This window comes from Perca flavescens, chromosome 22 (genome assembly GCF_004354835.1).
Source record: "Perca flavescens isolate YP-PL-M2 chromosome 22, PFLA_1.0, whole genome shotgun sequence".
Taxonomy (NCBI): Eukaryota; Metazoa; Chordata; class Actinopteri; order Perciformes; family Percidae; genus Perca; species Perca flavescens.
Genome location: NC_041352.1, coordinates 675544 through 688712, shown reverse-complemented (window position 1 = coordinate 688712; position 13169 = coordinate 675544). Strand labels below are relative to the sequence as shown.

At 39.4% G+C, this 13169-nt stretch overlaps 1 long non-coding RNA gene across 1 annotated transcript; it reads left to right on the top strand.

The window, feature by feature from the left end:
• The first annotated feature begins 4891 nt into the window (after positions 1 to 4891).
• Positions 4892 to 7246, top strand: LOC114549477 (uncharacterized). The gene is made up of 5 exons (XR_003691553.1): positions 4892 to 5378; positions 6286 to 6350; positions 6458 to 6636; positions 6720 to 6907; positions 7014 to 7246. It is a non-coding gene; the product is annotated as an uncharacterized LOC114549477 (long non-coding RNA).
• The last annotated feature ends 5923 nt before the right edge of the window (positions 7247 to 13169 follow it).

Sequence of the window (13169 nt, the reverse complement as noted above, 5' to 3'; positions counted from 1 at the left end):
AAAAACTTTGGTGAGCCTCCTACTTTTCAAAGAGTGGCACCAGCAGATCAAGCTTTTCACTTATCCGTGTCATCCGGCTGATCTTGGCAGATCTCTAATGCTCCAAACTCCGTGCATTGCGGCCACGGAGGGAAGCCACACACGGTTTATCTGCACACACTGCCCACACTGCCATGACACAGAGCTGGATTTAAAGGTGTGGTACAGATATTCATGGTTTCCAGTAGATGTACCTAATGACTTTGGTTATCATTTCCTCTATTTCTATCATCATGTCAAAATTTAAATTTCTACTTTTTACAACCAAATCTCTGCTAAACGAATGCCATTCTTTTAACTGTACTTTGAATCTTGTGCAAATTAGCATATGTTAGCCTGCTAACATCCAAACTACAATTGTGTAATATTATGAACATTATACATGCTAAATATTGGCATTGCCACACCACTGTGGCTAAGTAGTCATCAGATTATACATGGCTAAGCTAAGCCCCCCCTTATGTTATAAGTTATTATTACATTTTTAATAAATCATTTAATTTTGACCCTGTGGCCTTAGCAATACACAAGCCGTTCTTTAATGTCGCCTTGTGCTCCTTTTTTTTAGATCAACTTTTATTGTTTTAATATTTTGGAACATACTGAACAGACAAATACAATTGAACAAGGTGCTTCCTTTTTTGTGGAGGTGGGGTAGTGCACTATAGGCCCATGTGGGGGCTAAGCTTTTGTCCTTAATGGCATTTTTTTCCCCTTGCATTACTTTTACTTTTATACTTTAAGTAGTTTTGAAACCAGTACTTTTACACTTTTACTTGAGTAAAAAGCTTGAGTTGATACTTCAACTTCTACAGAAGTCTTTTCAAACCCTAGTATCTGTACTTGTACTTGAGTAATGAATGTGAATACTTTTTACACCTCTGGCAGATGAACAGCACATCACTGTGTATGTTTGTGTGGGTCTGCTCCTCTCTATCGCTATCTCTTCAGACAAATTAATTTGTGAAACAAGTAGGCTTACGTAATTTAGAGAGAATCACAAACAGCAGTGACACTAGACTATTTCTAAATGAATATAGTGGATGGGCAGGTTTTAATATTTCATCATCACTCCAGATCGCAAGCAGTTTGCGGTTGTGTGAACAGCATAATTGCTATGACAATGGGTGTCAAAAGGAAGTGGGCAGTGCTTCAGTGATCGGCGTAGACCTGGTGAAAGATAGACTACCCAAATAACAAACAGGAGTAGGCCTAAATGGGCACAGAGTTGCACAGATGGGCTACCATATGAAAGTAATGCAGGGAAATTCTGTCAGGTCCATAAACTCAAGAACACACATGACAATAAAAATTATTTAGGACATTTTTATTGAATAATTGCATTTCAGCTAATAAATTCTGAATTAAATTTTGGCGGTATGGCTCTGTTCAGGGAGTCCTCTGACCTTTCATGAGCACCATGAAATAGCAGAGAGTCAGAGGACAGCTGCAGCACTAGGGAACGCTCACACAGTTTAGGACCGTGTGAGCTGAACTATTCCCCCACATGAACAGAGCAGCAACGATGACATAGAAGCAAATGCCACGTCACACACGAAAAGGAGGAGCTGGGGAGGTGGCGGGCGGCAGAGAAGCAAGCAGCAAGCAGGTAGGAGCAAACTGAATCTGCTTTAAATAGGGCGCCCTGTTTGAGTGTAGCCATTGAGCAGCGAGGGGTGTTGACCAGCTGATGGGCTAGTCCAGATCAGCTGATGCAGCTCAGCTGGAGCAGATCAGCTGATGAGACCGTGTTGATGGCATATAGCGTTAGCAGCGTCTTGACGCTGACGCTCAATTTATGCTGGTGTAACTTAAAGGTGCAATATGTAATACTGACAGCTAGTGCTTAAAATAGTTACTGCAGTACAAATTCAAAATCCTGGAGAGAGTCGTCTCCCCCGCCCCCTCCTCCCCAGACTCGAAGTTCACGGAGGTTGCCAGGCTGAGACCGGAGCATCCAACAATGTTGCTAGACGCTTGTCTCACATAGCCAGACATTACTTCACAGCACAGCAGAGTAGCTAATGTTAGATGCTGGCTATATTGACAGTCATACAAGTCTGTGCTCACGCGGAGCTCGGTAACCAACTGACAGGCACAATTTTTCGGTTTAGAATTACGGTAGGAACCGCTAAAAACACAACAACCTCGCCGTCCTCTCCACCTGACAGACAGACATACTTCCACGGCTTAGAATTACGGTAAAAACTGCTAAAAACACAACAACGGCTGCTGAACAGGCTACACGTTGTAAACAGCCGCGTCCCGCTTGCCTGGTCCTCCGTAACGTTAGGAGTTAGCAGGGTTAGCATGGCGGCGTTAGCCAGGACCAGTCAGGATCACTTTACTGGCTGTATCTCAATTGTTTTGCGAGTAACAAACTTGAGTACTGTAACTATATAATTCAATGTGAGTACACAAATGTTGAAATGACATAAAATACCTGTCCCTTATAGCCATGATAAATCAGCCTGAAGCTAATGCTTACCTGTTCAGGAGGAAATTAGCCAACTCTGCGTCCTTTTGGGCTCTAAGCTGTCTCCATCTTTCAAATACATCTCCAGTATTTACCAGAGGGTTGTTACGTCTCTGGTCACGCAACTGTTAGAAACATGCTGTTTTCTTTTTTAGGTCGGGTAGAATCTATCTCTGTTGATCCTGTTAGTTTGTTTGCTGCTTTCATGGCTGTACTAACATTACAACTGTAGCGCGCTGAGTTTGCGTTTTTACAGATATATCTGGCAACCCGGCCTGGCTGTCAAACTGGGCAGTTGATAACAACACACAGGCCAAAACACAGACAGAAATTCCGTCACGGAACAGAAATTTCAAAAGGAGAAAATCCTCACTGGAAAAAAGGCCACTCCAAAAATAAGCAAAAAAAAATTAATACAAGATCTTTTTGCTTGTAAAACTCATTTTTAGCTATATTTTACTAGTATTGTGATGTTTTGTGTCTCATAATAAGCTTGGGATGCTCAAAAATAGTATTTTCCCCTCAAAAGTAGCATCTTCTTTTTGTCATCCTGTTTGTTTAAAGTGTATTTAACTCATTTTTAGTTCTGTAATTGTTACACTGTTCTAGATTTAAGTCCACCACCTACTTGAAATAAGATTAAAAACTGGCATTTTGAGACAAAATGTCTTGACGTTAGCATTCCTGACTTGGATTAGGCTTGGATTCTTTTGCCATAATAGCTGTAATTTACCATCCTGTCATCATCTCAAGTGTATTCACCTTAATGTAAGCTCTACAAATGTAATACTGTTCTAGATTCAAGACATTCACCTACTAGATTCAAAACATTAACTACTTCTTGTAAGACAGAAAAAATTAAAACTAGTCTTGCATTTAACCAACTTCTGTTTTATTTAAACAGCAAAAAGTCCCAGAGGACTGCATAAAAGGGAAACAGCATAATTTTCCTCAACATTTTGGCTCACAGTATTTATGGTACTGCAATATGAAAACATGCATTACATTACATTACATTACATGTCATTTCGCTGACGCTTTTATCCGAAGCGACTTATAATTAAGTGCATTCAACTGAGAAGGTCCAAACTCTAGACAACAAGTAGTAAGTGCAAGTACATTAGCTTTAAAAAAGCAAAGCTACAAAGAAACGTATAAAAGTGCAGGTTCAAGAGTTTTTTTTGTTTTTTGTTTTTTTTATATTTTATCCGAGGTGTAGTCGGAAGAGATGTGTTCTTAGCCTTCGGCGGAAGATGGGTAGGATTTCAGCCATCCTGATGTCGATGGGGAGCTCGTTCCATCATTTAGGAGCCAGGACAGTGAACAGTCTGGATCTGGTTGAGTGATTAGTTCTCCAAATATGTGAGTGAGTTAAGGTCAGATCCAAACATCTGACCACACTAAAACTGCTCCACCTGTGACATTCATAATTATTACAAATGCTGGATGGACAATTAGTTGTAAGTTAAAATAAATTTAAACTAAGCAGAATCTGCACTGATTTGTGTAAACAACACACAAAATATAACATCACAGGATATCAGCATGTTGACTAATATTATCGTGCACCCCAAATTAACACTGGGCTAACTTAGCCAAATTCCGACCAAGAATCAAAATCAGTGAACATGGACTGTAGTACCCTTGGAGGGAGAGAGGAAGTGCTATCCTACCCCATATCTGACCACTGGTTTTATTGGCCAATAAAAGCTTTCCACTCAGCCATGATCTTCTTGTAAGACGACGTGAGATCTCTCTCATGGATTTTGTCTAAGAGGACCTCCGTCTGTGTGACTGAAAGCAGAGTGGCTACACACTTTGGATAAGTCAGGTGTAGGGTATAATAGTAGGCCATAAGGTATAAAGCACTCTCGGTAAGCTTGTCTTTTGGAAAGGTGGTTATTGCCACATCTCCTACCACTAGGAGGCAGTTGGACGGACTGACTATCAGGACGGACTGACTATAAGGACTGGACAGGAGAGAGGGCGTTTCTTCAAGTAGGAATTGGGGTCTTCTGTTTCCTGTAACACATAACAGACATCCTTCTGTCAGGATCATGCATTTTGGTCATTTGGAACCTAGAGTAGAGGGTTGTTTACAAACACAACTTTACAAAGCAAAATTCTGACAAAAGTTAACAGTACTGAGAAAGCTCCATCTGAAAGTGCTGTTTTTAACTATCCCCAATGCATTTACTGTTTACACACGTCTAGCCTTCCAAAAGAACTAAAAACCAAGGCTAGGCTAGGCTAGTCTTGCTTGGTTATCATTAGGGTGATAAAACCTGCTACCATGTAATGCACCCATTACTGTGACATAGCAAAGACATCACCCAGTGAAAATCCTCTTTCTAAAAACAAATGTTTTTGGTGTCTTTGAAGGCTTAGAACATACAGTATGTGAATAGGAAGTACATTGGGAGTCGTCAGGGGCAGCACCTTCAGTTATCATTTTTTCCGATACTGCAGTCAAAATGATCCTGCAACATTTTACACAGCTCACCTCGAGGACATGCACCAGAGCCTCACTCGCATCTCGTACCCTCTTTGGAGGAGCAGACGTGGAGGGGAACAGTGATGGCAGCACACGTACACCTTAAAAAATGCTGGGTTATTTCATCTACCCAACCGCTGGGTTATGAAATGTTTTACCCATTATGGGTTATTTATATGGAAGTTGGGTTATTTTGTGCAACTCATGTGTTGAGTCAAAATCCATCAACCCAACATACATCGGTTGACCCAGCACTTGGGTTGTTTGTGCTTCGAACGTCATCAGATCATCACCAGAGTCCACACACCGAGCGCTTGTCACAGCAGAGAACCAGTCTGGTCATCCAACGAGGCAAATACATAATAAAAGGTTTGTGTACACTAGCTACATGTCTAATTGTGTTGCGTTACCTATTAAATTACTATCTTTTTATTGTGAGGCTAGTTGGTTAGTTTGGCTAACAACGTAGCTAGCTAACGTTAGCCATTTAGCCGTTATCATGGAAGCATGGATAGCCTACAGCTTATCCGTTTGGTCTGAATTATATTAATGAATTAATGAAACAAGTTCATAATGCCCATGGGCATATGGTCATGTTTATTGAGTTCACCAGGCTAATTTGCCAGCTAGTTTCAAGCTAGCCAGGTGATTCACCAGTTAACAAACTATCTATCTAGCTAGCTAGATAGTTTAGCTAGCTAGCTAGATAGTTTACTAGCCAACAGGCTGTCAGTTAGTTGCTTTGCTAGCTATATTATTTTAACTGGCTATAAATGAACGTGCTTGTTTTTCCTGAAGCTTTTAATGTGAAATGTGAAGGCATAACAGTGTATGACTGATGAAAGTATGTAAAAACAGTGAGATAACCTGATATGTCTGACTAAATGCATTTATGTGCATTTATTTAAGTAATGTGGTGACCCACAATAGATAAGAACAAATGCTTATTTAAAATGGCGGCCTGGCAAACGACAAGGGCCACTTGAGTTAAGGGTTATATATATATATATATATATATATATATATATATAATAAAAAGTTTGGGAACCACTGCTGTACTGTTGTACTGACACTCGTGCCCTGAAGGCTATGCTTTGAGCAGCCACAAATATTCTTGTAAAAAGGTAAAAACAATTCACATGCATGCAATTTGTCATATGAATTGTAGTGAGGGAGGATTGTAATGCTAAATAAAATGGCTGTTATCTTCACATTGGATTACATTCTGCTGTTAGTCTGCATTGCTTTTACATTGCTCTTTTTGTGTTTGTTTCAGATCAATGGATAGCTTTGTCATTAACACTTTGACAGAGTGCCAGACCTTGTCGAAAGATTTAAAAGGTAAGAAATATGTTTTCCCATCCACAGCATATCAAGTCTGCATTGCTACTAAAGCCCTTTTCAGACATGAATTCTTATGAAATATAATTTCCTCTTTTTTTCAATAGCTTCCACGTAATATGTCAAAGTGACTCAAATAGATGAATAGAGCCGGCCACTGGATTCCTGGAGGAAAGGCTGCGGAACGTCAGGAAGCGGCTGAGATCAACCAGCAGGTTGCAGAGCACGGCACAGACACCACCACAAACGCCAGATGATGGCGCTCTTGCAAGGGCTCTCATACCAGGTAATTATTAAACTGAAAAATTATTTGATGAAGCAAAACATCCATATTTCAGTGAATGACAACTTTCTTGTTCTTTTTTACAGAATGTACCATATCAGACGAACGTGGGTCACAGCTTAAAGAATGGTTGAGAAATAATTCTCAGCCCCTCAGCCAGATAGAGAACTACATGCCGAACACAGCAGTCTACAGGGCCAAGTGGATTAGGGACAACAATTGGACCATCGATCAGATCCTCGAAGAGTTCCCTCACCTAATGACCAAAGGCATGGTAGGTATAGGGAAATATGATCTTACATATAAGGATGCATTGTTTATAATGTTTTATTAGTGTGCCACATTGAATTGGTTTTAAAAATGTGTTTTCCATTTTATAGATTCCACAGGCTTGTCCTGCATGGGGATGCTGCATCAAAGTTGTTTGAAACTTGGTCACGTGAAATGCCAGGAGGGGAGTCTAAAATGGTAAAGTTTATTCAAAGTAGAATACTTGCTTGCAAGTAGAGCTAATGGCTCTTAATAGCAGCTTTTTAATAGGAATTTGAATTTGTTCACTATAGACCTGTTGAATGTTCAGCCAGTTCATTCGTAATTGTTGTTTTGCTCTGAATGTTTTCCTACCTGAGTGATATGAACTGCACCAGTTCCACTATATTGTTGATATAATACATTTTTTTCAAAGATTCCATTATGTTGTTTTGTTTTTGTATTGTTTAAGTGTTTATTAAATAATATATGCATACATCTAGCATGTATTCTGTTCTAGGTTTGTAGTTTAACAGTTTTATTGCAATTTATTTTCTGGCATATGGGTTAATTTTGCCCAGCACTATATAACAAATATGTAGTTGAATCAACCCAGAATTGTAATTAATTTGACCCAGCATTTTTAAGTGTGTAGGATCTCAAGAGCCTGTTCAGCTGTACAGGAAAAGATTTATTACTTAAACACTTTGACAAAGTGCACAAGGTCAAATCTAATCAAAAAGATATAAAACAGACACATTGCTTTAAAAAAAAAAATAATAATAAAAAAAAACATTCAGCAAATTAACCTAAACCACCCTAAAACCTATTCACTAATAACACCAAAACAGCATTTCTTACCTTTGTCCATTCCCATTGGGGGTTTCAGCGCCTTTTTCAATACACCAAAAAACTGCACCTTCTGGCAGAAGTCATGCCATCTTCCCTTCAGTTCATCGATGAAGTTGGTATTATCCTTATCCAAAATGCGTTGAAGCTCATCCATCACCTATGAAATATCAAATATACCAATACAGACATCTGAATATATCATTTAAGAGAAAATTGGTATTTTAAACATTGTGTGTGATACCATGGTTTTAATCATGCACAGTCAATAACGACTTACATGTCCAACATCCTTGAAACAAGGATATGCTTCTAGAACCTTCTCATGTCTGTCCTCCTCGCGAATAGTATTTGAATCAATGAATGCTCTTCTGGCTACAAATTCCAAATCCAAGAGATGAGAGACATCCTGGTGGTTTGAATTTTTTCTTTTATACAAAGTTTGTAGGGTCTTGTAGTGCTTGGCCAAGGTTGCTGGACTGTAGGTGTCTGGACTGTCAACATCTGCAGACTTGTTAGCTGTAAGACACAAAAACACATAATTAATATGCCTCAGTTTAAAAAAAATTAATCTCATGTCGTTTTTAAAAAATTTCAAAAAACTGCTATGAAAATCATACATTAATATTAGATTAAACTTTCATGGAATTAAATCTTTTAACAAATATAAGTCGTGATCCTGACTACCAAATACCTATTCATTTTTGAAAAAAAAAAGAAAAAAAAAATCAAATAATTTCTTGTATAATAAATGCATGAGAACTATTTGCTTAAAACTCATATGGTCGTGCAATCACATACAATTGCTTGTAGGCACACAAGTACACCCCTACAAAGATGCACACACCCCCATTACACACAGTCATGAGGCAGTTGGACCAACTTACCATCAGGACTGGAGAGGGCAGATGGTGCTTCTTCAGGTAGGCTTTGGGATCTTCTTTTTCCTTCAACACATAACAGACATACTTCTGATAGTATAATGTACTTTAAGGATCATTTCGGTATTTTGGAAGCAAAAATTACATTCAATTAAAAAGAGCAAAAATGCCACTAATGAGACACATGGGTTTTAAATACATAAAATTATTTGATATACTGGAGAGGTTATAGAAAGTATTGTTGCACAGTAGAGTAGTAAAAAATTGATAATAAAACAGTACAAATGTAGTGTAAATACCTATCCCCTGATGTTGATTTTAAAGCCTTTTACTTTTATCAAGTCAGGACCGCCATCTTGACCAATAAAGTGGGTTTATTAGTTTATCTAAAATATAAATACCTCACAAGGGCAAATATGTAAATGAAAAGTTGAAACTCACCTTCTAACTCACTTTCTTTACTGTCTGAGCCTGGGCTGCCACTTCCTTCTGTGGACCGATCTGGAATGATTGTTGAGTCACTTGAATCCATTTCATCTGTGTCTGTTGGCTGCTCAAGACAGCGCCTCTTTGTAGAGCTGCAAAGATTAGCCAGTTAATCAATTAGTTGTCAACTACTAAATCAATCCATCTGATTGATAATTTTGATTCATTTTTCTTTTCGTCCTTGTTTTTTTTTCATGTCCAAATATGATTTAAGCTTCTCAAATGTGAATATTTTCTAGCTTCTTTAGTCCTCTATGACAGTGAAATTAATATATTTAGGTTGTGGACCAAACAAGGCTTTTGGGGACATCACCTTGGACTTTATATTGACCAGACAATGGATCAATTAAATTAATCTTGAAAATTATTAACAGATGAATCTTTGATCATTAGTTACAGCTCACCTCTTTGAAGGTCTCCCACCTGGAGTTCTTTTTTGAGGGGATCTCACATTTTGCAATCTTTTGTATAGCTGTGTATACACAGTGACCTGCACAAGACATTTGACATCTGGCAGTTGCGCTGTTCGCCTCTCTTTGATAACTCAAAGTATTGTTGTCGGACTTGCTCAAGTTCTGTGTCGGTGTGCAGTACATATTCTGGAAAGGATAACTTCACAACCTTTCCAGGGGTTTTGTACTTTGCAGGACTTGCGTTCACAGGAGTGGATGTCTGTCGCATGGGTGATGCATTAAAGGAGGAACTGCCCGATAATTTTGAATGTTCTTGGCCAGACTCCTGTAAAATAAAAGATAATGAACTACTGCAAAAAGCAAAATTTTTGTAGCAACACAAAATGCAATGTAGCATTGACAGCTCTGCACACGTATAAAGCAATATTCCATTTCAGGGGTGAAATCGCTTACATCAACTAACTGAACACCTAACAATTAATCTAAACTGAATTGAACACACACATGTAGACTACCATGCCAGTTCCAAAAACTCTGTGCTGTTGTTATTGTAGCTCAATGTGCTGCTGCCAACTTAAATAGGTGGTTAGTTTAGGCCAGACCGCTTTTCTCCGTAAAAAGTTCTCTGGGTCTGGGAAAAGATCCCGCAAGTCTTCACGAGACAGGGTGCTCATCATTGTCTCTGTGATGTTTGCAGCTATGAAAACATTAGAAGACAAACATAGCAAGATGAAACAGTGCCCTAGAAATGAAACTTCATGAGACTATTAAGCCGGCTACACACTGCGCTGCGTCGCGTGAGCATGGCGTTTCTGTTTCTGTTCGTGGATTTTTGTCTTTACACACCAGAAACTTGTCTGACGCGGTATGTATGCATGTTTCCCATTAATTTACTGCACTCAAGCAGTAGTATACTTCATGTTAAACATAAATATATACTGATCTGATTACAGCAAAGACAACTTCGTCAGTATTGACGGCAGAATAGGCTACAGGATATTTCATTGACAGGTTCAATATTTGAAAAACTATTTTTTTTGTTTAATTACATTTTTATCTGCATTTATGTCCAAACCTAGAGTTGATGTTGATGTTTGAAGGTCTCTAGGTTTTGGTATAAATGCAGATATAAATGTAATAAAAAATACAATAATGATTTTCAAATAATACACCTGTAAATTCAAAAAGAAATATTCTGTAGCCTATTTTTCCGTCAATACTGCTGACATTGTTTTTGCTGTAATCAAATCAGTATATATTTATGTTTAACATTTTATTTAATTTTATCAATGGGAAACATACATCTGCCCAGACAAGGCTAGCAGCAATGCATCAGACAGGTTTCTGGTGTGTAAAGACATCGAAAAATCCAGCCGCCACGCCACGCTCACACCACGCAGCCAGTGCGTAGCCGGTCTTAGACGTTGACACTTCATTCAAATTAGGTAGCTAGTGATAACCAGCTTAGTATAGAAATGTAGATACCTCATTGGCTGCTGTTGTATGTCATATAGACGTTACTAGTATAACTAGAGCTGCCACCAACTAAAGATTTTTCTAGTGACCAACTAGCTAGTCTTCACAGTTTATGAATTTAGCGGGAACAAAATGGTGCGAGTAATGGCGAAATTCACTTAGCTTTTGGTCTGAACACAACATAATATACATTATCTCCAAAGCCCAATTCAGGTCCTACAGTTCACCGACCACACATAACACTTCACTCAACAGGTGACCGAAGGAGCGTGATGTGACAAATGGGAGAAAGAGTTTGAGGCCCACAATGCTACTGTAGCGGGTCAAATTAGCTTAATTTTTTTAGCTTCAGTTAGGCCTCTGCATTAGTACGTTCATATATGATAAAGAATAATATTTGCATACATTACCCCTTAAAGTCGACACTGTGACATCATCCAATTCTTCCATGCTGTTAGCTCGCTGACTTAGCTAGCTAGCTAGTTAGTTAGCTCCGCTAACGTTAGTTCACTGTCTCTGTTCGGCTGCAACGATACACAATAAACACAGAAAACACACTGAAACGTCGATAACATTAAAAAGGTGTGCGATGTGAACTTAAAAGAATGAGCACTGGATACAGCGCTTTAATTTACTTGCAAGTCAGTCCTAGTTCAAATCCAAGTCGGTCCCATATAACGTTAGTTTACGCCCACATTCTACCTAGAGTCTCTAAAAGTAGAATTGGAGCCAGGGCCTTCAGTTATCAGGCTCCTCTCCTATGGAACCAGCTCCCGATCTGGGTTCGGGGGGCAGAAACTGTAATCGCTTTCAAGAATGAACTTAAAACTCTTCTATTTGATAAAGCTTATAGTTAGGGAGTGAGGAGTTGCAGTGTTCACCTAACTGGCCCACCTGCTTCTCTTCATAATTGTTAGATTAATAATACATAACAAAGTAGAGGGAGGCAGGCCAGCCAAGCCCGATCCGGCAGGGGGAGAGTTCTAAGCCCGAAAAAGCTACCTCTCCTTATGACCTGTCTCTCTTAGTTACGCTGTTATAGTTACGCTGTTATAGTTCTAGACTGCCGGGGGACTTCCTTCCTTTGACACACTGAGCTGCTCTCTCCTCTCCCTTTCTATTACTATTACTATTACTATTTGTGTGTATCCCGTCCCAGAAATGCTTGTTACTAATCCTAGCTTCTGGGGAGTTTACTCCCCGGAGTCCTTATGTTTTTTCCCCCAGCGTATTTCCTTGGAGAACGTTGGCAACAAGATCCTGGTTCCAGCTGTCGCCGTGGTCCTGCTGCACTCCCTGCTGAGCTCAGCGATGCCCTGCAATGGCATGCGTCTTCCTGCTGAACCCTGCAGCTCCCCGCTACATCCAGTCACTGTTCCATTATTAATGTGACTATTATCGCCACTGTTCATCACACCCCCAACGGCCCGTCAGACACCGCCTACCAAGAGCCTGGGTCTGTCCGAGGTTTCTTCCCAAGAGGGAGTTTTTCCTCACCACTGTCGCACTGCTTGCTCTTGAGGGAATTACTGTAATTGTTGGAATTGTTTGGGCTTTGTAAATTATAGAGTGTGGTGTAAGGGGGTAAGCTTCGCTTCAGAACGCGAACCTCCGATGGCGCCATTTTGTTGCTACAAAGCGATCACCTCTTGTTAGCATTACACTGACCGCCATTTTTTTTTTTACGTCACTTGACTGCAAAGAACTTTACATCTGAAGCGTTTAAAGACTCTATTTGTCCATTGTTTATTTATAAAGAAACACGACAATGTATAAAAGGCTCCATTACCTACTACCTCACGTTATGGCTCCGTAGCAGACGTTTTTGTAAAAATAAGCTAATGATTGTGTCATAACCAAGTGACTTACTGTTGCACAGTAGAGGAATTACCGTACAGTACAGGAGAAGCTCGCAGGCAGTTTCGACTTACATTAGCTGTTTAGGTTTAATTACTAATGTTAACTAGCATATTAGTTAGCAATAATTAGCCAGTGCCCATGTTATCTCCTTACATATACCTAAACTCTCCGTCTCTGTAAGATTGGGAATGATTGAGATTTCTCTTGGCACAGCTACCAGAAGACTTACAACTTTCAGACACGTTGCTCATGTCACATTTACGTTGTCTCTGTCAGTTGGAGGCTGCGCAGTAAAGCTAGAGATCACCGGAAAAGTGCTTCT